At 36.8% G+C, this 26,263-nt stretch overlaps 1 protein-coding gene across 1 annotated transcript in view; it reads right to left on the bottom strand.

Annotated features, from left to right (window-relative positions):
- The window catches only part of LOC112690166 (transcription factor collier-like), an 85,586-nt gene that overhangs the window by 36,279 nt on the left and 23,044 nt on the right, over positions 1-26,263 (bottom strand). The gene's annotated exons all lie outside the window — the stretch shown is intronic.

Genomic DNA, 26,263 nt, shown 5'->3' with positions numbered 1-26,263 from the left:
TATTTTTTTCGTACGATCTGTACCAGCTGGAAGGCGTTTAAAATGTATTGGACATAATCATTTCGTCGATTATGTAATGTTTACTGCTTAAATGATTTTTAAACGACGGGCATCCGGTATTTAATCGCACACGGTGTAATACCAGGCTGTGTAGTGTATTTCTTACATACTTGAGCGAATTCTAGTGAGTTTTCTAGCGCATTAACACCAAAGCGGACATGCACACAACGTAGACGGAGCGTAAAAATAGTAGTTATGATAAACGAAAAAAAACCAATCAAATCCCGCAACCAGTGCCGGTTCGGAAAACGGACATAACGGTGGCGGAATAGGAAATGGAGATTACTGGACGCGTAATGCGTTTTAACGGAACAGTTTTGTCGCGCGCGCATACAATTTCCGTCGGCCGGCTAGGGCGCGTGCGAAAGGGTTTAGCCGCCGCGGTCACGTGCCGGTCGCGCGCGTTCCCTGTGCCCCTTCGCTCTGCTTCCGTCCGCCGCCGGAACCGTTCAATTAATGCGATTGCGTTTGCGAATAAAACACACGCACACACGTTCATCGCCGCGAGTGTCGCCCCCGCACGGCCGTTTAGGGTATTCGGCGGGCTCGATGCGCGGCCGGGACACTCGAAAACCGCGTGACGTACGCCCAGGACCTTTTTAATTCTTTCGGAGGGTTCTTTTCTTTCTATTATTTAAACGACACCAACGAGATATTCCTCGACGCGCCCCTCTCTTCGAAACGTCGACGCCGTGCCGTAAACAACCACCGCTTCACGCGCACTGTAAACCAACCCGGTAGCTGAAGTCGTCGCCGCGTCTATGTAGATTTATAAATTCATTTTTTCAAACTTTATTCTTGGCGCACACACACGCGTACGGGATTAAAAAACACTCGCCCGCGCACGCCGGTTGACATACTGTTGTACGGTGTACTGTTGCACATTGTAAAGCGGACACGTGTTTAAAATTTTTACTCGTCCACTTCGAACCGCGTGTAACGTCTGTTGTCGTGAAAGCGCACGGCCCGGTCGGAACACTATCTATACCACATTCGGTTTCGCAAATCCAAAACGAAAAATATAGGAAACAAAACCTTTTTGCACACACATTTTACCGCGCCATACATTTTGGGATTGGCCTCCGTCAGGGACGTGGGTAGGGATTGTCAAGAAGCGACGCAATATCAGGAATATGTCGAAGAAAATAGCAATATAACAGTAATAAATACGTATTGGTAACAAGTACGTAAGCGAATAAACTGCTCTGCGATTGAAGTAAAAATGTGCATACAACAGATTATAAGTAACGTTTTTTAAAAAAGGAGATCGTTCAAAAAATTATTCGTGTTAAGTCGTAAAATAATACGATGATGTCCATTCATTAGCATGGTTTTTTAAATAATCATTGGTACAATTACTCGGAGAAAACAATGACAGAAAATTATAAAAAATAAACAATAAACTTACTTCGTGTATTCTTGAATTACTTCGTGCTGATATAAGGAGATGTACTTGTCCGTGCGCGTTACGCTGTGTTTTCCGATCGGTTTAAAGGCGAAACATACGTGGCGTGGCGAGTTCGAACAAACTGTTCGCGATTAATTACATTGCCGACGCCAGGGCACGTACTCTTGGGGATACTGTCGTTTAACGGGCGATTTATGATTTCTGTACTGCACTTTCCGCTTAAACGTTTGCGCGTGCACACGCACGAGCAAATATCGGTGAAATATTATTATCGTGTTATATGAATTCTGAACGAACACGACGAAGACAGTATTGGTATTACATTGATGGGACATTTTTCCCTTCTACGAACACCTTTTCGGGCGGTAAATTTGTGTACCGAAAGTCTCTTGTACCGATAATTTGTATTCAGAAATTAAGTACGGGTGTGAAAATATCTATTTTCGTTCTCCAATACGAGTGGAATACGAAAAAAAAACTAATACTCATAAACCTAACGCATGATTTTGTTCCGCGTAACAAGCGTTTTTATTAAAGAAATCTTTGTTCCTCGGTTTTCAAACGTAATAACTTATCAATACTTTCAAATTTCTAAAAAATAAATATATACTTATTCAACAGAGGACATGCGATCGAAACCAATCGACACTTTTTTTCAAGGCTTTTACAACCGAAGCGTTACAGCGTTGCACACCGAAAAAGAGTTCTTCTAAAAGAGTAAATATCCACGTGAAACGATGGGAAAAAGTCTTCGCGGTCGATTCCCTTTTTCTTTTCTCCACGGGTTCTCCGTTCGTACGTCGCGCCCTCGTGAATAATAGACCGATGCGCGCACACATTCACGTATCGCGCGAAATAATATATTTATATTATACATGCACATGCACATCAATCACGTCGCCGGAGTGGCGCGCGAAGTGTCGTCTTGGATGCGATGAGAAATGAAAATGAAAATAAACACGGACGCGTAGAAGTAACAACGCTGCGGCGGCGACGGCAACCGGAACACCGTGAACGCGCCAACGGTAGGCGCACGGGGGACGATTTGTGCGAATGGCTTCGTGTTAATAAATCATTAAAAAGGGTCGTCGCGACCTACGTCTCCCGCAGTCGATCCGGAGAGCTCGCTATATAACCGTGCCTAAGATGGTTAAAAAAAAAAAAACAATAACGAAAAGATCGCGATCCTCGCAACGGTTCTTGCCCGAATCGGATTTCTACCCCCTCCTCTCGCCCGGCAGGGGAAGTACGTGTTACGATATTACATGCGCGTACAACGTGCGTACAATGTGACGCGCATGCATACGATACGACGACGACGTTATTATGTTACAATGTGGTCTGGCACTCGTCGGAAGATAAAATACGTGTCAGGCGCGCGACAACTGTGATGGTTTGCGCCGATGATGATGATGATGATAACGATGATGATGCGGCGTCGCGGGGAACATTTCGTTCGGAACGGAGCGACGGCGGCGATGTCAGACCGTAAAAATCAAAATAATACCGCCGTACGATATTGCCCCGAATATACTTTCACGTGCACGGCACCACACACATTCGACGGCCACTATATTATAATGCGCATTCGATGTTGCGGTGAGCGCATGCGCGTGCGTACGATGATATCGTGTACCACGTTAATTCGTGTACGTGGTTTCTGGTCGCGGCCCGGCGACCAGATGCGAAAACGAACGTGCCGTGATTTATTGCGGCACCCAAACGCCGGGCGCGCACGGTTAGTGTTTGCGGAACTCGTCAGCGGAAGAATAACCGTCCGCAGCGGACGCGACGACGAAGCGCGGTTTCGGACAGTTCGCACTGCAACCGTGCACGTGCGCATTCCTTCGGATAGGTTCGTCCGACCAGCGGCGCAATCAACAGTCGGGGGGGGGGAGTCTCATGCGTGTTCGCCCTCTCCGATAGTTTAATCGACTGTTATTGTTTCATTACGATTACAGATCGAATCGCCTATTGCGTTGATCGACTTCAGGATTTGTTCCCGTAACGTGTTGTCCCTCGTCTGAGCGGTGACGACACGAACAATAAGCCCATCCTATTTTATTTACCGTCGGGTAGGTCGAGCGGTTACGTAGGTACACAATAACATCGTATAAACATAAATAAATAAATGTTTTTCCGGATACTTTAGTCTTGCTGCCCTTTGAAAATCATAAAAAAGGCACCGACATAACGTTCTCGATGTACGACACACGTGACGTGGAGATTAATAAAGTTAGTTTAATATATGGTTAACGAGATAATCAGTTACGATCGTTGACGTAGCTGACCTAACTATATTATAATGTAATGTAAGTGACAGATCAATATCTATAGTAGCACTGGGACTACGACTCATAATTTGTGATATTTTGTAATTGCACACATCATACTCGTATACCACGTGCTCTAAAATTTGGTTGCGGTGTTAATTTATTGCGTTGTTTTCGCTTTGAAAAATTGTCGTAAAATTAAAATCCTCCAAAGTTGTACTCCCAGTTCGTATCAATAATGTACAGTGAACCTGCAGCATGCGTTTTAAACAATAGCATCTCGAGATAGGTTGTTTATATATTGACCATTTGAAAGCAAAATTAATTAATTTTTTTTTTTTTTTGCTATTCCCTCGACACGTAAAACGAATGCTCCAATTTGCTCAAGCCAAAAGGTTTGGTGACAAATTAATAATTTATAAAGTTTGTCTTCCGAAGGGTTGACAGTTTGATTAAATCCGGACGACTGACGTGCAACGGCGACGACCGCATATATATATACAGCGTACGGGCACGTGTGTAGTAGTTTATTGTCGTCAGTGACTTCTTAGAAGTTTATAGAATAACGAGTCATTGGTGAAAGTTTTTAGGAAAATACTTTAACTTTGATTTTGACCGTTTTTATAAACATATAGAGGAGCGCTGGAAATCGTTGTCGTGTTATAATTTAATAAAACATATACACTTCCTCGTACGTTTTCCCTCTCTCCTCCGTGACCAACATGCACACAAACGCGGACAAATACAGTATTTGACGCTCAACATGTCGTTGTCACAGCTAATGGTTTTAAACACCAAGTATAAGAAACACACACACACGTACCTATATAATATTTACATTTACACGAACGTTTACCGAAACGATTGGATGCAATTTCGTAATGGCCAAAATTCGTGGCGTACACAACGACGTTCACACATTGTACCCACACGAACAAAGATCACGACACGGTTCACGTGAACCCAATGATGGGAGACACTCTTTTTACAGCTTTTCGCCGGGCCACGCGCAACGCGACACGTTTTAGCGAATCGAACAGATGTAGCAAACCCGAAAAACGAATTAACTACACTCCGCAAACACTGCACTCGAAACAACGCGCGCGCGGACCAGACGCGTGAAGTCATTATTATTACTTTTACTATTACTGTGATATACTTCTTCCACCACTGCTGTGCACAACGTGTCAAACACCCCCTATGTATATAACGTGTGTATAGGGGATGTTTGTGCTAGGCGTGCGTGTTGTCTAGTTTTACACCCATCGTCTCACGCCTAGGGCGCGTTGCATATCGATATTGCCTTTACAACGGTTCAGTTCGAGCACACACGAGCAAACGCACGCACACATGTAAAAACGTTTACACTCGATTTGTGTACCGTTTAAAGTGTTTTTACTAATTTCCGACGGAAACGCGGATAATTTATCGTTTTGTACGGCGTACGAAGTACACACTCGGTCGCGCATACCTCAACACGCTAATTATCTGACAAATACGTCCCCGGATACCCGTAATGGACCCAGTGTCGTCGACTAAACAAACTCTCAGTTGAAAACGTGCGCTCCACTTGTGCACCGTCACCCCGCCGCGCCGTGTACAATATTGTAACGCCTACGCTATATTAATAATATCATCGCGAACCGCGTGCATGGGAACCGCGCGCCGACCCACGAGCTTCCCGTTTCACGATTGAATATTGGCCTGCGTTTCAAACGCAGGTTAGCCGCGAACAGGAGGGGGTGGGGCAGGCTTTTTCCAGGAGCTTCGCCCTGATAGTACCCCTCCGCCAATCCTTATCCAATATGAAATTCGATATTTAATAAAACTGCAACAGTACGCAACCGATACATGTCGACATGGGATAATTTTGAAAAAGTTAAAGAAATGTTTATCGCTGCTCCAGTAGAACCATCCGTGCAGTCTGCCCTCCCGATATTTCGTTGTTATTTATTACGTAAATATTATATGATATTACAGGGAAAAGAGTTCAAAGGTATTTTTACGACATGTGTTTAAATTTTTTCTCTTACTATAATGGTTTATTGTATCAATACATGTTATAAAAAAATGTAAAAACGGACAATTTTCTACAAAGAAGTTGGCACCATGGCTATTATTGGATTATAAATATATTTAACCGGTTCGGATGAACTTTTTCCCAGTGAACTTTAAATAAGATATCCAGTAGATATATATTCACATGCATTTACTTATTTTAATTATGATGTTCATTACTTATATTATTATGATGCATTTATTTGACGTATTACTATTCAAATTGTCGAAATAATACAGAAGGAGCAGCCGCTTTACAATTTATGGTTTTACTAAATCATAAATCGAGAGGGCTATAAGCTCCTTTTGCTGTTCCAATTATTATACTTTGTGAAGTACCATTGTGGTTTTATCTTTTTAGCGATTTTCCGGTCGTTGTCGATCCTCGGACAAGTATTTTTGACCAATATCTGTCAGCTATATAAATGTTGATACATATCCATTTCTTTATATTTCTACGTCGATATCCGTGAATTACCGTTTTGCATATATTTTACTGACAAACAGAAATTCGTTCGGGTATCAATATTTATACCGGATGAGATTAGCATCTCAGAACAATTTCTATTCGATAAAAACTAAATGAAAACCCGTCCCAATTTAATTTTTAGTCCTTATATATTCATCAAATATTTTCTTGTTGAAATCAAATAACATAATATTCGGTCTGCGGCGAGCTTCTCTTTTTGTTAAAAAAACAATATGTTTACTTACATATAATTTTGTAAATACAACTAAGACAGGAATACTGATAAAAATGACAACGAGTGCTCGCTTAAAACTAATGTATGCAGATCGTTTCGCCTTCGTATGATGAATTATGTTTATTGAAAAAAACGCATTGATGTTGTTGATTGTTCGGTACAAAATGCTTACGAAATAGAAGAATAGTTATTAATGATTATAATTGCATGGTATTAATAATCAAAATTTGAAGCTTTATTCGAATATAAAAACGACGAAATGATAAAGTGATGTAAATAACAAGAATATATGATGATATTTTAATTTATTCAGAATTTATCGAAAATAAATCATAATTTAAACGTATAGATTTAATATTTAACATACATATAGTAACAGTATACACTCCTGTCTATACTTGCATTACACATTTCAGATGAAAAAGGTCATTCTGTAAAGAATATTATATTGCTAACTTTACAACTGGGTATTTGGATTTTAAATATATTTCTAAAAAATCTAATTTTTATATTCAGAGTTCCACGTTAGTTTTGGTGATTAAATTTGTTTGTAAGGTGCTGACGCCATTTATAATAATTATACAGGGAAATCAGGTTGATTACAGAAATGCGATATTGGTATTTTTTTCCCCCGTAAATATTTAAAACACTTTTCCGGGAATAAAAACTTGTTGTCGACCCCAAAACGATAGAAAGGCTACAACGTATCGGATATTTATTAAATATTTATTAATTTCTCTGAAATTGCCGCGTTCGCTCATTCCGTGATCCATTGGTCAAGTTTCGAGTCTCATCAATAATTTCTTCTATTCAGTCGACGGCGCGCCCTTCGGTTACCGTCCATCCGGCAGCAGCCACCCTTCATCTGATAGTTTATCGAAATAACATCTCCGTCTCTCTTTTATCGTTTTCCGAACCCCACACTACGTATCTCTATTGTCACCATCCCGTTCTTTAATATACACGCACGCGCATCTAACTGCCTAAAACTTTATGGCTTTTCTCTCAGTCATTACACTCACAAGCCCGCTCACACATTTATATGATATTGCATATACATACACTTATATACCAATGAATTGTAACCGTTATCAACGGGTCAACCGTCCACGCATTTACTCGCGTATGCTCACAAATAATTTTATCCATCCGTCGATTAATTAAACAATGTTTTTAAATTTTTATTAATTTTGTATATTTATATTATAAAAAATACAATTATAATACAGATTAGGCACTAAACATTACGTGTTAATGGATCAAATCGGTTATGTTTTGATAAATCTGTATTTAAAAAAAATATTTATTAATAGCATCGATCGGTAGCAATGTAAAATAGTAATAATTGGTCTAACTTCATGACACACAAACATTCGTACTGGGACAGCTGAAGAATGCAGATCTTGTATATAAAATACAGACGATTTTTAAAATCTAATTAGTAATTGTTCTCGGTAATATCACACACTAACAGTTGGAAAATATCGATTTTCGAATAGTGATTTTTTTTTTTCACGTAAACTCTGTTTTTTCCAACGTACCTTTCCATAACGCGCGTAAATATAATACACTATTTGTGTGCGTCGCACGAATTCGACGGCATTATCACCGAACTTTGTATGCGCATAGCGAAACAAGAGACTTTTTAATACACACACGATTGCTATCAATGACTGTTGTTGGAAATATCGTGCGAATCCGAATCGCTACATTAACGCGTGTAAGCGTTGGAAAATTTTGCACCGGAGTCGATAGGTTAGATAGGTTCGATGTGTTATTAACACGAGTACTGTACTATGTACCCTTCGTGTTCAGGGGGTAAATAGTAAATGCTGTTAAATACTATTTAGAAACAGTAACCGGACATCGAGGTTATTCTCTCCGATCTTCATCCCGGTGAAAAGCGACGATGGTACGAACCGAACGGTACAGGGATACAATTATTTTCAGCCCAATCAATTTAATACGAACGAATACATACGAGTACATCGATTTCGATTCCTCAAGCCTACCATAACAGATATCATAATAACGACAGCGAAATCGTGAACGATACACAAGTGGTATGTCCATCTGCATACATTTTAGTCTTAACGTTCAGTGGCGTAGTTACGGGGGTGGGAAGATGTTTCCACCTCCCTCAAATTTTTTTTTAATGATATTTAATTATTATTTATGAATATTTACATATCATATTAAAATGATAATTTCATTTTACTACGATTAGAGGCATATATTAAAAATCGAGTAACAAAATAATTTTCATTGAATACGGGACATAATAACAATACCATTTTAAATGTAATATTATTATCTAGGACCTCGTATTAAGATATACTAAGAATATTATGAATTTACTCTTAAACACCCTCCCCTCCCCAGAAAAAAATTGTATCCACGCCACTGTTAACGTTTTACATACAATTGTATGTCTGAGGGTGCTGCCCCCTTTGTACCGTCTAATGGACCGGTATTAACACCTATACAGCAATATTTTGTAAACGCGATTAATGTGCGTTTCGTACAGATATGGTCCCGTGACTGTATGTACACCGTACACACGCGCGCCCACCCGTCTAAATCGATTCCGGATCCAATATACGTGCGCGTTTGTCGGAAAATATACTGTTGACGTAGGTCGATCGAGTTTACGTTTATAATTATGTGTAATGCGTTGTACGCGCGCATGTGATGAACCGAAATCAGTCGTGCAAACATCGGACACCGAACCCAGCGGGTTTTTAATAATGATTCGTTTCAATTTGTTCGCGACGTCCGCTTGCACGTCAATAACAGTCGGATCGGATGCCTCGTGCCACCGTATCAGTGTGTTGTCTTTGGCGGAGTTTCTCTTCCCTCGGACCGTGTGTTTACGCGACACTATGTGTCTACGAGAGTACGTGCACCGTCGACCAATGAACCCGATACATTTTTTCGTTGACATCTGCGACTCGAGTTTAAATGATGTACGGTTAAAAATAGTGTTGCTCGTAAAGAGATCAATTCTTGGCTTCTTTCACGTTTAAACGAACCTAACGAACCTAATCTTGTCTGAATATCATTCGAGAAGCTATATATTTCTGTTACCCAAAATATTCGGACTCGACCCTAGCAGACTACAACGAAGATATTTAAACGCAACGGATCGCGAAAAAAAACTTAAGTTTCCTCCGGTACATCTGCCAGTATATTGTTTTGGTAATGAATAGCGGGTAAAATAAAATGTCTATAGTCGTTTTTTAATGCAAAATAAAAAAATCAATAAAAAAAAAAATCGAATAAAAAATGTTTAATCTACAAGTTTTTGCATGTGAATTATGCTAAATGTATACGCCTCAAATGTGTTTAATGTCGTCGTGTGCCATTACGTAAGGCACATACAATTATTGTAGATAGTGTGTACGAGCAGCACAGTTACAGCGATGTCATCATTTTACGTGATATGATATAATTTACGACTTTGTTGTTGAATACTACCCAGAAGAATATTAATATTAATACGTCAAAGTGTTGCGTAGAAATGATTAAAAACAGAGTTTTATTATTTCCTAATAATTAGGACGAAAAATAGCGAACGAGTAATTATCATTCAATCATACACGTACAATTAAATCACATTATTAAATACGAATCAGCGAAATAACTAGTGATTCCGACTGATAACTGTTATAATAAAAAACAAAAGTACAATACATAAGCGAAATAGAATAATTATATGCACGTGGTTGGACTGTATGATATACGTACACGTAAAATCATATCGACATCACGACTTTTTTTGGCCGGTTTAAAATATTCATTTTTCGTTTTATTTTTTAGTTTCATCATACGTCAAATCATCTCTAGTCCGGTTTACGAATAATATATTGTACGAATAAAAAAAAAATAATAATAACGTTTTATCAAGGACACTCCACTACGTTATCCGTAATTTAGACCGTCGTAGAGAGGATGAGTTATGTTAGTTTTTGATATTTCAATGCTGTTTACATGTGTACAACATATCCGAGACCAACACACCGGTTTAATTTTAAACATTTAATCGTGGAAAAAAATTAAAAAATTACAACCACGGTGGTGGCGCGGTAGTATGGCCCGGCGGCGCTCGTTACAATATTATGGTAAAGTTCCATTTTTCCATCCACCCGCAATTTAATGGTAATATTTTAGGCCAGATGCCTAATTAATTCAATACCGGCAAGAGATAACAAAAACGGATCCCCTCTCTTCGCATTATAAATATTATTTGGACCCTCGTGTCAGCTCTATGTTTTGGCTGTGCCGAATTTGCATAGGGTAATGAACGGCGGCCACTTTTATTGCTATACCACATATATGCGTACGCACACCACACACACATGCATGCATGAAAAAGCGAAGAGATGGTAAATGCGAGAAATACAACTTGTATGAAGTTATTTATATGAAGTTTAATATATTACATTACATGTCTACCAAAGTACGAAAATCTGACGTCATAATATTATTCATTAACGCACAATAAACCAGCTATCGTGACGTAATTTACGTTTGTTATTTTATTTTTTCTACGTTTAACATATGTTTTTCGATTAATTCAATGTACCAAATGTCTACTGAACATCAGAATGTCTACTAAAGTTGATTGCTACATCAAACGTACGACTCTATAACTAATACAATTATTATTGACATACGTCCTATAAGTAATAAAATTGTTTCGTTACTGTTTAGGTACAAACGAGCACTAAATATGGATGCTCGAAAGCACGATTACCCTATAATAAACCGAGTGCCTAATGTTACAACATTGAAAAAAGTATCGCTTATGAAATGATCACCATACATTTTCTTCAACCTTCAGCCGTAATTTTTATTCGTTTAGATTTTGTTAATAAATCAGACTTTTAAATCTAATTTAGTTTTATTTTAAATTAACTCTATTATATTGTAACTCTACTTATTTAAGACTTAAAAAAAATTAATTTCTGAAACTAAACCCTTTGCCCGGCGTATAATTATTCATAGCAATTCGACGGTTGTCTAGAGAGAATACTCCTGATTTTCAATTAAAAATAATATTCACAAATGTTGATCAATTACCGAAAAGATTATTTTAACTACTCTCTGATACCTACTTTAACGATATGATATTATAATGTATAATTATTGATATCAGATGAAATGCGAATTAATTATTCAGTATATATATTCAGTTATAGATTATTGGTTTGAGATAGGATATAAAAAAACTCAAAACATTTTCTACATTGAGAGCGGTTACGGTATATTTCTTATCGATCAAAGTTATCATATTGGACCTGAGGGCACAGCGTAGGATTACAGTAGTAAACAAGAAAACAATATAATATGTACCAATAAAAGTGCAAGGACAAATAAATACTATGTAAAAACGAGCGCTCGATAAGAATAATAAACGTACGTCTGCGGTACGATGATTGTAAACGTATAATAAAAACGTACATGCAGCATATGGATGTATTCTATTAAATCCCAACATCGCAATTTTCGATATTGATTACATTTCATGTACTCAGTACTTACTACTCATATTTTATTAAAATCTCACAAAGGGTGCGCTGTACTAATTTCTAATCTATATGCTTGCGTAAATGTTGATTTAACTAAGAAAATATTATGTCGAGAATAATTAATGTATTGCTTTTGCGCGTGCAGGATTTGAAGGGTGCACTAACTACACGTACATAATACATATACTTGTGTTTGTATGAGAGTGCGTTCACTTAGATACCATAATGTACGTAGGAAAAAAAAAGAAACGTCCTAATAACAATATAATAAGTGAAGCACCCGTCCCTGTTGCAATAATGGAATTCCAGTCGCGCCTGATCCAGATTAGCCGTCACTGGCAGATTAGTAGTCCGACTAATTCGGTGATAAACACAGTTATGGTAACAATAATTTCATTTGGACCTATCGGGAGCAATGCGCAGACGCACTCGTATTAATGTATAGTACATGCACCGCGCGGAGCGCATTCGTCATCGGGGTAGTACGCGCGGCAGCAGCAGGGTGGTTCCGTGACATTTGCTCGAGGGCCACCGATTACGCCGGGCACTTAGGCATCTCGTTTTACACGCGTAAAGCAATTATACCGCTAGCCCCGCGGCCGCGTCGTTTATTCCGAAAACCTTATACCGCGTGTGCAATGTGTCGGACGCGGTGGCGGGTAGAGAGGCTAAAAAGTTGCCCGATGCAGTTCGGCGCGCGCAAGTGCGGTGGTGGGCCGCTGCAGCAGCACAAGTATACATATATATTATGTAATGCACACAACAGATGGGACACCCAATGCGATGCTTTTAACCCCACACGGACGTAAGTGTGTGAGTGAACGCGTAGTTTGCGTACACACGTTATTGTCGGGTGATGACCGGAAGGGCGATAGACGAGGGAAGATAGGAAGAAAAAAATAGAATGGAAAAATATAAGCAAAATAAACCCACCCCCCTTACCCCCGGTGATGTGTTCTTCTTCATTGTCTGCTGCCGCCGTTCGTTGTAATGACCAGCGCAGAGAAAACAAAGGGGCATTAATAGAGCTCGCGTAATAACATAAGCCGTCGTCGATCCCTTCGACCGCACGTTATTCGTGGAAGGAAATCCGCTGGTTTGAGTGAAAATATCTCGTCTGCGCATAGCTTACGTATTATTTATTATTTATACATGTGTGCGCGTGTGCACATCAACCATGTAACATGTACGTACGACGATGAATTGACTCGAAAAACTCAAAACGATATCAAACTCTCGCACCATACTAAACAACGGGTCCGTTTACCAAACATTACCTGGTATTCGTTACGTACCACATTGTTGTCGTCTCCCAGTTTCGATCGATCCGAACTCAATTCCACGACGTCAAGCAATTTATTCAATTCGATTACATAAATAAACTTACGGTTTGGTCTCTAATCACTGGGTTTCGGAATACTGTTCGATGTAACAACAAAGCCCGTCAAGGGTTATTACCGAAACATTAATAATTAAAGAAACATAAAATTCCATATAAATGAAATATAATTTAGTATTGGGACGAAATATCCTGTAATAAAATATTCAAATAAAAAAAAATTATAAAAATCTGTATTGTTAATACCTGTATGGTTTTTTTTTATTTAAATACATTATTGTTCATTTTTAGATCACATTTTAGTAATATTTAACATTAATAATACTTTATAATACAGTTATAAAATAATAATAATAAAAATAATATGTTGTGTTATATAATAATCATATCTTTAGTTTTATGTAGTGCGGTACACGTAACATAGTTTTATTTTTACTATTACTATTTTATTACTATATTATAAAATAATGTTAATTTTGATTTAAAAATGAACAATGTATCTAAATAAAAAATAAATAAAAAAATAATGTACAGATATACAGATTTTTATTATTTTTTTATTTGGATTTTTTGTCCTAGATTCTGTGAATACCGTTAACGTAGGGTTATTTATTATGCCATGTTAGTTACTGTATACGTATTTATATCTTAAATTATAAATAATTTATTCAATTTTTTTAAAAAAAAAATATTTACCTATTATCTCAATCGATAAACAAAAATGGAATATTGATTGAAATTTGAAGTTGTTATAATACTACAATAAAACAATGTGATGTAAACGTATGCGATTTATAATCGTATACAAATCACAACTAAAATTTTAAGTTAAAATGTTTAAACAATCCATTAAATTGGTACAGTTAGGGCACATTACACTATGTTTACATGCTCTCTAAAACCACTACTGAAGAGAGAGAGAGAGAGAGAGAGAGATAGATTAAAAGTACACCTACTTTATAATATGACGTATAATATAATGTTTTCACGGATCAATGATTTAGCGGTGAACCACAAAACGATGTAAACGTATGGCCCCGTGCACGCGAACTATTTACAACAGATGTGCTGTGGCCGTAAGATTGGGAGTGTCGCTAATATTATTATCATATTTTGTGACGGTACGTGGCAAACGAAAAATAAAGTAGCTCAACGATAGCTGTTTCAATAAGTACTAAAAAATAGTTCAATCGAAAATAATGAATTTGGTAAATTCGAAATTTCGTAAGCTCGGTAAACAATGTATTTTTGGGAATGACAAGTTTGTAATCTTAATGCGTCGGATGTTGTTATAACAAGCCATGGTAAATGAACAAAAATCGCGTTTGGAACTATTAGAATTATCTTCGTTTTGATCCACGAATAGTCGAACTGTTAAGGTTACCGAACGGGGGAGGTGGCAGGACGGACAGCAGCTGTTGTGCGGTCGGCGAAATAGCGATTTTCACGCGCGCGCGATATTTGATTAGAGGTCGGCCGACGCGTCGTATTACAACGGACTACGCACGCAAACACGTACCTATATATATATTATTAACAGAGACAAGTGAATCGACTTGTCTCGCGACCCCTCGAACACCAGCGGCACCGGTCGGCTGTTTATGTGTATACGTACTCTATCGAAAACGCTCGGAGCCTTTGCAACATATAGACGCACGCGCAGCTATATACGCGTGTACACACACGCCCTGAACAATGTCAACAATTTGCGCGACCCCTTTCCGGTGCTGGCTGGACCCCGCAGGACTATCGAAAACGGGTAAATTATACGACCGCGATAGAGGACCCTCTCTCGACGGGTGACGGAACAGCAGCAGCAGCGGTAGCAGCAATAGTACAAGCGGCAGCAGTTTCTGCTAAAAACACGAGTGTGTGTAAGTTCGGACCATATGCGTCGCGATCCTCGTCGTATATGCCCACACGCATGTAAATATATATATGCTATACTATTACTGTTATATAATAACATACGTACGCGACTTCGTACGATATCGTATCAAACGCGTTTTTAGTTAACTGTTTTTATTTATCTCGAAATTTCAAAATCCTTTCTCGTTCGCGCAAACCACGTGTGTTGGTGGAAAACCCTCGCATGTTTTTCATTCCATTGCAATGGGGCTCTCGTTTATTTTCAAATATTCTTACACGACTTAAATCATAACCGTGGTATAATGACTGCAAATAATAACAGCCGAGCGGTGGTGATCGCTCGTAGATATTTCATTTCGTCGACAGAAATAAATCACACCCTAACAAACAAAAGTAAAAAGAGCATATAACGTCATAGTTGTATTATACTACGCCACTGCACCATAACGCTCTGCCGATTTCGGTCCGGACAAACCAGGCACAATAACGAAACACACGTGACACAGTGCAGTTGCATGACTTGTGTTCTGGACCACACGGCACGCGAAGACAATTTGGAACAATCGAAATGGTAATAAATATTCGGCTTGTCAACTTGATAATGTGACTAATGAGCAATATATACAATAAAAATCACACATACAAGAATGGTTTTTTTTTTTTTCAGCTTCACACATTCATCGTACATGTTAGAATTACCCTATATACTGCATTCGTTATTCCTGTGAACTTATTTGTGCGCTACAGAAAACAAAGACAAATTAATTTACAAAGTTATAGTTAACGGCGAAAACCATACGAATCGTATTTGTTCCCATAAAATGTTTCCACAGAGGTATGCATATGAGCATAATAGACATATGAGCCGTTGAGTATACATTATGATTATACGCACGAATTCACTCGATTTAATCGTTAAGAATGTTCTAATAAAGAAACAGCAGCATAATATCACAGTATTAATACTATGATACCAATTATTATTCATACATTTAAAAAAAATAAAAAATGTCGCATCAGGGAATCTTGAAACGAGCATCAGATACTGAAGATATATTAGAACTGCCTGAAATATAATTTCAAAGACCAAACGAACCTTGGGTGGACATTTTGTTGGAATTCATGTTCCAGATCCAAGTAATAAACTATGAACGAATCGAATAATTATAACTAATAATAAAATCAGAAAACGATTATGCATGATCAGTTTCGATACTATTTATCATCGGTTAGATAATATTTATATCCCGGATGAATGGTCTCATTTTCAAATATAAAAATATAAATCGGACAAAACTGTCTAAGAAGGATTCAAATTGGGCCTGCGGAGAAATGTCCGTGGCTTGAGACAATTTTCCGGTTTATCGAGTAAAACGTTCACAGTTTGATTTGGTACGAACCGAATGTTCGCATCACAGTCCACAGATTTTCATCTTATTCACGGCGGTCCATCTTAAAAAGATTTCACTTGCATATATAATTTGAGCGTTCAGCGAGAGGTTACACTTAATGTGCAGTAAACCGGTATAAATGTACAACACGGAGGTACGTATTGGAAAAAAATATTTTCTAAAGGATTTTAAGGTTTTCAAGAGCTACGATAACCACAGCTATTTACAAACAGTAATTAACGATAGAAAATTTGATTTAGTTATATCATTAAATACATAACATATTTTGCAGGAGCAAAAACTACTGGTCGTTATGTGACCAGGAAACAAAAATAAAAATATAAATTTTCTTACAATTTCCTAATTTGAATCTGATAAGCGGCTCCTTGTACACGCACCTGTTGATACATAATTATAAACGCAGACTTTTCATATATATTATATAAAAGTTCGTATACGCGAGTGAATGTATTACATATGTATACACACACATATATTTAAATACGATTATGTTTTTCATGTAGTAAAATACCAAAAAAGAGCAATATTTATACGATAAATTATTCAAGCGCGGAGCTTAACGCGTCTGACGAGTTTCGTAAAATCGCGTTATACACCACCGACGCGGCATACAATAATAATAATAATAATAATAATAATAATATACGTCATAACGCGCCGCCGACAGCCAAATCCCCATCCCTGCACACCGTCGTCGTTATGTTTTCGGCAATTATTTATTGATGTCGGACCGCCGCCGACGTCGAGTCGCTCTCGCCGGTCGGCTCGTCACTCCACCCTGTACAGTATACGGCACCGGCGGCGAGCACCGGCGACAACCAGGAGCAGCTGTCATCGTAATTCCATTAATCATCGCAAACGAGAAGCCGACGAATGTTATACGCGCCCGTTGTAGTAATACATGTAAATAGAAAAATAACACCCACCCGGGCACCGGAGCAGAAGGGTCGCGGCAGCAGCGCGCGTTACGTCATCGCCGCGGAAGGACTCAGGTGGTCAGCGTCGGGCGCGCGTGCACGACGCGATGACCGGCAGCACAGGGAACATGGCACTGCTGTAGGCCTTACCGGACGGTTTTTTTTCCATGGACGTACATTTATTATAATATACGCGCGCGTTTGTTACCACGTAGAAAAACCATAATCGTCACAGCGGGTTACGTGGCTCTAGTATCCTCTATCTTCCCGGTTCCTGTCCTCGCTTATAAAATACAATATCAGCCCCGCCGTCCGTTCTCTTCGCTAACCATCAAGGGCTAACTGTTTCGCGTCTGTCAAACTTACATCCGTTTCCTTATTACATTAAAACATTTATCGTGGATGTAAATAGCGCTTTTTCCGCTTAATTCGGTCCGTTGCTACAGCTGAACTGATCTTTTTCGCCTAACACAACCCTCACATGATCCAACGGAATTTTGTTGGAAACCATGACTTCACTTATGGGTATATTTATCTCCGCGTAACGAATCCGTAGTTAACGTATAAACGATTAAAATACCGATGGCGGGTGGAGGAGTTCAATTACATCAAAACCAGAATCAAATAAACACCGTATCAATGGAAAAACGAACGAATTCAGTGTGTTTACGGAGTTGACGGAGCCGAGTCGTACAAGTGCATTTCTATACAATATACATACGGTCTTGTTCACAATTATATTATTATATTATCTTCGTGATGAACCAATTAGTGAAACTAGTGCGGTGTATTTTAACAAACAGATATTATATGTGTCACTCGACTCGCCAATAACGCGGCAATGGCTGCGCGATAGTATAATAAGTAAACTATATCGCTGAAGAACAATAATTAACGATCCTGGGAAAGTACGAACGCGTTTCGAGTCCGTAATGAATTATAAATATTTGTATTCGGACGTTAAACGAATATTTATTTAAAATTAAACGAATAAAAATAAAACTTTAACCACCGACGGATGTAAGCGTTAAGTCCGTATATATATATACCTACGTATTATAAAAATAATAAAATAATATGTAAATGCACTAAATAATTTTTTCATGGATAAATGATTAAATTATTGAATTATTAAATGATTTTCGCGCGCGTGTACTTATATATACGTTTAGAATGTAGTTTTTAGCCGTTCATGTATTGATTGCATAGCACGCAGCGAAAAATTAAACATTAATTTTTAATGCCGATAAAGAAAGCGTATGGATTTACAACACGTTTGTCAAATACTATAACGCGGTTATAACGCGTCGCGACTTACCGCACTGTCAGTCGAATACTTAACCAGGTGACTGTTACGGAATTCAAGGGCATGCCTCGTCGGCTCGAAAACGGAAGCGGTGCAAACCAGCGATGATAATATAATTTATTGTCGGTGCTCGTTCACCGTAATGAATAATTTCATAATAATAATTGCACACACGTACGCGGTTTCATTTTTGACACTTTTAATTAAAATTTTCGAGTTTAAAATGACGGTCAATTTTTATAATTTTTTTTTTTTTATGATTTTCATACTCAAAATCATTTGACTGCGATATTCCGCGAATCCTCTCCATCCACGTTAACTGGTGTTGATAATAATTGAGGGACTATGGGCTTAAATCCTTCGAATATAGTTGTTATATTTTCCCTTATCAATGCGTTTAATAATTTATTACGCGTACATGTTCAACGGGGTGCAGACATTTAAACAATTTTCGACACTCTAGGGAATTGTATCGCTGCTCCTCATCGCCAATAAGTATCCAAAGTCTGTGTGAAACAGTTTCATTTTCAGCGTATTCTACGTAATTAGCCTAATATATCATATGGGATCCTTGCTGCTTATCCCCATCAACATGCTAACGTATATTTTTCTTTTAATTATGATAATTACGCACGAGAGCAATATTTTTACACTGTATTTTATCCCGTATTGCCCTCTTATATGCGGTCAGATAGATCGGTTTGTTATCTAATCTTCAATTTCTATCGTATGTTATTTATCCGCAGGAAACGTTTAGATCTGTTAGCTAATCCTACGATTTAAAGGATTCTATTTCTGTACGTTCCGAATATATTGTGTGTGTACAATATATATGTGTATCTATGTTTTACATAACAAACGACTACTTTAGGTGGATATTGGTATAGTTTGTTGTTTTATGTTGGCATCAATATACCAATGGCTGCTGTATAATGTATACGTTGTGCAATTTCGATACGATTCACTGCCACCTCACCGTCCAGTCAGATACGAACGTGCACATAGTATTTCATTTACATATAATACACTCATATATTATGTGTATGTATATTCATATATTATACATTCGATAGCAATAATTATTATTATCGAAGGAGTAAAACGGAACGATAAAAAATAAACGACCAGTCGAATTATTAACCAACACGCACTGATATTCGTAGATAAAAATATATTCAAATACACACACACAATATATAATAAACATCGACTATATATTTATATGTATTATGTACATTGCATTATTCGTATCGATCAGTTTTATTGTATTACGTCAAGCTACCACAAAAATCGAGTTCGTTTTGAAATTTTTTAATATACGTCATATTATTGTAATACATTCGAGTTACATAATGTGGATACGTTATTACACCATAGCTGTACAAACCGCGGTAAAATGCCCATTCGGCATTATACAACACGTAGAGTACTACCTTCCTCGAGTTTCACTTAATTTTACTTCGTAACAAGGGACACACGTATGTACGGCGATTTTCAATTTTCGTAAATTATAAACATCGCGATAAGTGCTCTGTAATCCTCTTATTATTATTATGATATAGCGTGTTTTTTTCTCGACCAACCTATATTATAATATTCTAGTTTATATAATATACGCAGCACCAGTCTGTGGGCTACGTTTTAGTCGTAACGACATTTAGACTCATTTTGAAAAGCGCTCCGTACAAAAAATACTAACTTTTTTCACGAAGTACGCATACTCCTATTTTGTGTATGTGTGTGTGTATGTGTGTATGTTTGCGTATATAAATTTATGTGATATGTATACTATGATGTATTATACGGTAAAATATGAGAGTTATAGGGTGGAAATATTATCTGAGAAATACAATAACAGCATGTGAAAAATAAGAGCTAATAATTTCTATTCTCGCGGATATACAAGAATATAAATTTGTGTACGCGTATATATATCCTTTTAAGAAAAAGAAAAAAATCGAACCGTATGGGGTGGTAAGAAAATGCAAGGATCACGATGTTTCCGCGTATGCGTATATGTTCGTATGTACATATATATAAAACATTTATAGTAGGACAACTGAATATAGTCACCGTTTCTACACACAATATACATCGTATATAATACGCACCTTTCTGTGTTCATATGTATATAACAAACAAACAAATTATGGAATCCCGTTACGAGAACACTTCCTTCTTTTTTCTGCAATTACCCTCCATTGTCATCCCGGTATTTCCTTAGAGAGGAGGAACGGGATTCTACATGTATTATTGTTTACGTATTTCGCCCGAATCGTCTCCTCGAGAGACGAATAATTTCTCGTCATATCTCTTACCCGTACCTATACTCTGCAGCAACACACCGTCACCAAAATAAAATGCATTTCTACGTTTATCTTTCTCTTTCTCTCTCTCTCTCTCTCTCTCTCTATACGCGTTGGTTACCCCTTATATACATTTACATCGAATGCACCGTTAGATATTATAACGGCACAGAAGTTTCCTGATGATTTATAGAGATAATAAAATATATAGTGACTATAGATGTAATATACTATCCGACTGCCGCTCGGGGGCTGTCGATAATACGTGATATAACCTTTACACGTATGTTCTATATTGTGGCTACCTCGCCATACACGGTTAGGAAAACTGCGATCGCGATGCGTATTGTATTACAAAGATATAATTTAAAAGCGGGTCGACGACTCTCTCGAAACGGCCGACCTCACCTCGCTACAGGTCGACCAAACTTCCAAATTGAATTATTTAAATTTCCATGAGATATTTTTTTCAGCTTTAAAAAACCCTCTACTAGTATATACTTATTAGCACATTCCTTTGTACGGACTCAGAAAATTAACGTAATTATCCCAATGGTTTGGACGGAATATATATTTATCTTCTTCTTCTTCTTGTGGGTTACGGCCTTCAAGACCATCCCTGTAAACAAATTTGCCGTCATCTTTCCCTATCCTCTGCAGCTTCTTTCCACTGTGTATTTGGTTCTACTGCTTTAATATCCTTTTTGATACGATCCTCCATCGTAAACGCGGTTTTCCTAACAGTCTTTTCCCAGTCATATTTTCTTTAATAACCGCCTTAATGAAAGAGCTCTCTTTCCTCTAAGCATGTCCAGCCTACAATAATCTTCTTCTATTAATTTCGGATATAATATCTGGTTTTTGAAACAAGTTATTCAATTCATTATTGTGGCGTATCCTGCATTCTCCAGTGTCGGAATCGATATATGGTCCATAGATTCTTCTTAGAATTTTTCGTTCAAACACCGCAAGTCTTGTTTCCTCTACCTTTCTCAGTGTCCATGTCTCAGTGCCATATAAAACTACTGGTCTTATCAGGGTCATGTACAATTGTATTTTTAATTTTGTCGACAAGATTTTTGAGCTAAACATACTCCCTAAGCCAAAAAAGCACCTATTTCCCATTAGAATCCTATTTATACAAAACAACAAAATTAGATTCAACAAACTTAAAGCAACTGTATGATATTTAAAATAATAAGAAACGATAACAATGTTATGGAGACAATGTGCAGCTTGTTGTTACCGTAATAACTGATGTGAATAAACGACCCGGGGGATGCACTATGTTATAAGAGCCGGTGAGACAATCATTAAGTTGATAATTTTAATTGCACAACTCAAAAATCTCAGACGACTATTATGCGTACCTACATGTGCAACGAGATAAAAATAAAAGATCATCACGGATGAATAATAACTATACACTAGCACGTGATAGACTGATACAGTGTAATATACGCAATTACATTTTCCATAACATATATATTTCACTGGATAGTTTCAACGTATATATGACGTCATATAGTCGGTTATGTGTACATATATATTTATATTTTAACGTGGTGTTGATAAAATGTATTGTGTATACAATGAAGATTTTTCGTATGTATGTGCATGTGTGGCATATAACGTGTATAGAGAAGCGATCAGTCGCAGCGGCTAACGGAGGAAAAATCGCTGCGGAATATAAGAGAAATGAATGAGGAGAGAAAAAAAGATGAAGGTTCGACTTCGACGACGACAAAATGGCATCCCGTGGGAGATGGTGCGCACAGGGGAGATGTAATAAGACACATGGGGTTTGTTTTCTTTGTTGTTCGGGGGCGGGAAGGGTGCATGCTATTTTTATCTCTTTCGAGCCATATTTTTTCCTTCTACTCCGCGTGCGCGTTAGACCGAACATAAAAATCTTTAGCAGCAGACGTTTTTTTTCTTTTTATATTCAATGGTTATAATACCGAGGAGGCTATTGCAGTACATCACACTGCTGCAGCAGCGGTGTATGCGGGAGTGTAAATATATGTATATTACACACACACATACACATAATATATATATATATATATATATAGTAAGGATATATAAGGGGCGGTTGAAGTTACTTATACGACGGCGTGGGTCGTATGGTGGTAGGAATGGACGGGGTGGTCTGTCGGAACGATGTAGTATCATCCGATTCGGATCTTCAGTCGCAGAACGCGTGTCGTTAAAAGAGATAGCAAATGTAAAAATATAAAATAAAAATACGGGAGACGGAAGAGGAAAAAAAGTTCACAGTGGTAGAAATAATAATAATAATAATGATAATAACCTTCAACGAATATTGTTATTAAGCGTTCTGCTGGAATCTCTCTCTCACTGTTTTACATCACCGCGTTATAAATCATCCACAAATATTATATAGGAGATGTGTAGTACAGTAATACGTCACATTTTTTTGTTTGTTTTGTACCACCGGCATGGAAAAAAATAAACAAACAAACAAAGAAACGCGCTTCGGGTAAAAAAAGCGAAAAATCGTAATATGAGAAAACGAAATCGTAGCCGATACAGACGTAGTTTCAGCTTCTTATAACTGGTATACGATGTATAGAAGTTGGTTATCGTGGTATACACGGTGACACATCACTCATGTATTATATTAGTATATAGGGGTGACTGATTGTAACCGGAAAAACGAATTAAGGAAATTTGAATGTACTCTGCAGATTTTTATCTTGGTATATGACATGATATACTCTAATGCAATAGTAATTATACATTTGATACTTGAACTGATAAACGAGTTTGGGGTTGGAGAGGGCGTAAATATTTCCGAGACACCCTACCCAATATTTGCATTTGTGACATAATCGCATAATATTACACGCTGCGAAGGGCAATTAATTTGGGTAAATCAATATATACATATAATAGTATATTATATTATTTCATTTATCTTATTCGTTGAAATTTCATAAATATAATTAGGTACATTACTGCAATATGATTCCGAGTGCTTAAGACTTATCAAAATAATATACGAACTGAAATGAATAGAACACAACTAAGAATTACATTTAATTAGCGCAAACCGTTGCAAAAAAAAAAACGGTTGTACATACTAATAATATATATATATATATATACTTTAGATAATCATATTTGTCTGAATTCATTTTTTATGTGAACTAGTCTAAACGAAATTTTCTTGTTAACGAGACTGTGGCAACTGTATTAGTGTACACAGTATTTCATCATTAGTTTCGAAAAAACACATATTTCGTCGTCTCAATTTCGATAAAAGGTTTATATTTTTATTTATTTTTTATTCGATTGCCTTTTTATACAATAAGACGTATGCAAGTATATGTATACATAGCTGCGTGTACCCAACAGTAAAGAAGAATTCTGTTCGATTATTTTGACGGATGGGAGAGCAGTTTGTCGGCGCAGGACTTAGGGTCGACCTCGTTAACTCTTCACCATGAAAGCTCGGACCCAATCCATTACCCAAAAGTCACATGACACAATGTAGCTTAAATAGTTTCTTTCACTCCTTCTGACATTCTAACTCTGTTTATATATATTTATAAATATGGAAGGTATATTACGTAATAATGAGTTATTAAGATTAATATATGTACAGATAAGGTTATTAAAGTTATATTAAGCTTATTAAAAATAAAATTACTTGATAATAACGTTTTAATAGGTTATAGCAGTGGTTCCCAAACTTTTTTTCTGCGGTGCCTTTTTTTGGACTCAATTTAACCATGGTGCCCTGCTGTAAATAACATGAAAGACAGGACAAAAAAATATTCATTGATAAGTCATCAATGATAACTAATTTTATTAAAATTTAACTTAATTATAAATTAATGAATTTTTAAACTAAAAAAATTAATAAATAAAATTATTGTTATCATTATTATAATTATTACATAAAAATATTATAAGGTTAAAATGAGAATTTCCGAATATACAATAGAAAATATTTCAAACAATTAGGAAAAAAAATCTATACACTTTAAAGGGCGCATGTAAACTCCACCAGAAAAAAAAAACAGGTAAAATTAGATTCATGTAAACTCCGCCAGTGAAAAAAATCAAGTAGTAGTATAAAATTAATATGATATATTATTAAAAAAAAAAATTATAATATAATATAATATCATATTGTGAACAATCAATATTTAAATCATAGTAAAAAAAATCATAATAAATAATCGTTATACCCAATAATCCAAAAATATATAGTTATGTCAAGTATGTAAAATAATGATTTGATACAATTTGTAAGTATTCTAAATCTTATAATACTCAATTAGTGTACCTATTTATAGTATCCTGTGACACTGTTTTTTTTTTATTTCGAATTTTTTAGCTTATTTACTTGAGATATGATATTTAGTTTTATATTAGTATGGGTTGGAAATTCGGTAAGAACTTTACTAAAAATAAAAACATTCGGTTGACTTCTATAAAATGAATTTCTTAGATGACCATGAAAAGATTCACAGGCAAAACACAGAAAAACTGGTGGAATTTACATATACCCATTACAGGTAAGAAAAAAAAAATTGGTGGAGTTTACATTAGACCTTTTATTACCTTTTTATCTTAACCGATAATTTAGTGGAGTTTACAATAGCCCATTTTAAAATATTTATTATAAACCGTAGACTACGGTGCCCTTAGAAAGTGCCTGTAGTGCCCCAAGAGCACCGCGGTGTACAGTTTGGGAACCACTGGGTTATATTAACGTGAGCATGAGTACAACTCAACATTGTATATATATATACATTATATTTTGAGAATTCATATTGCGTGTTATACATGTATATTATAGTTCGTAAACATTAGTTCGAATTCGAACCTTAAACGTGATGTACCTACTTCAAAGTAGGTTAAAAGGAGATAAAAATGTACGTTCGAAAAAAAAAGCATTAAACCGTTTGAATTGAAAGCACACCTAAAGATGAAGAAATAAATTGACTATAAACTGGACTATTATTTCATCTATACACGCTCGTCGTACTTAATGACTGCAATTGGTATACGTTTCGTCAACCATACAGTTTTATACGTTTGTCCA

Source organism: Sipha flava, unplaced genomic scaffold (genome assembly GCF_003268045.1).
Source record: "Sipha flava isolate LNK unplaced genomic scaffold, YSA_version1 0_pilon_pilon, whole genome shotgun sequence".
Taxonomy (NCBI): Eukaryota; Metazoa; Arthropoda; class Insecta; order Hemiptera; family Aphididae; genus Sipha; species Sipha flava.
Note: the sequence above shows the minus strand (reverse complement) of the source record. Positions and strands in the feature narration are given on the sequence as shown.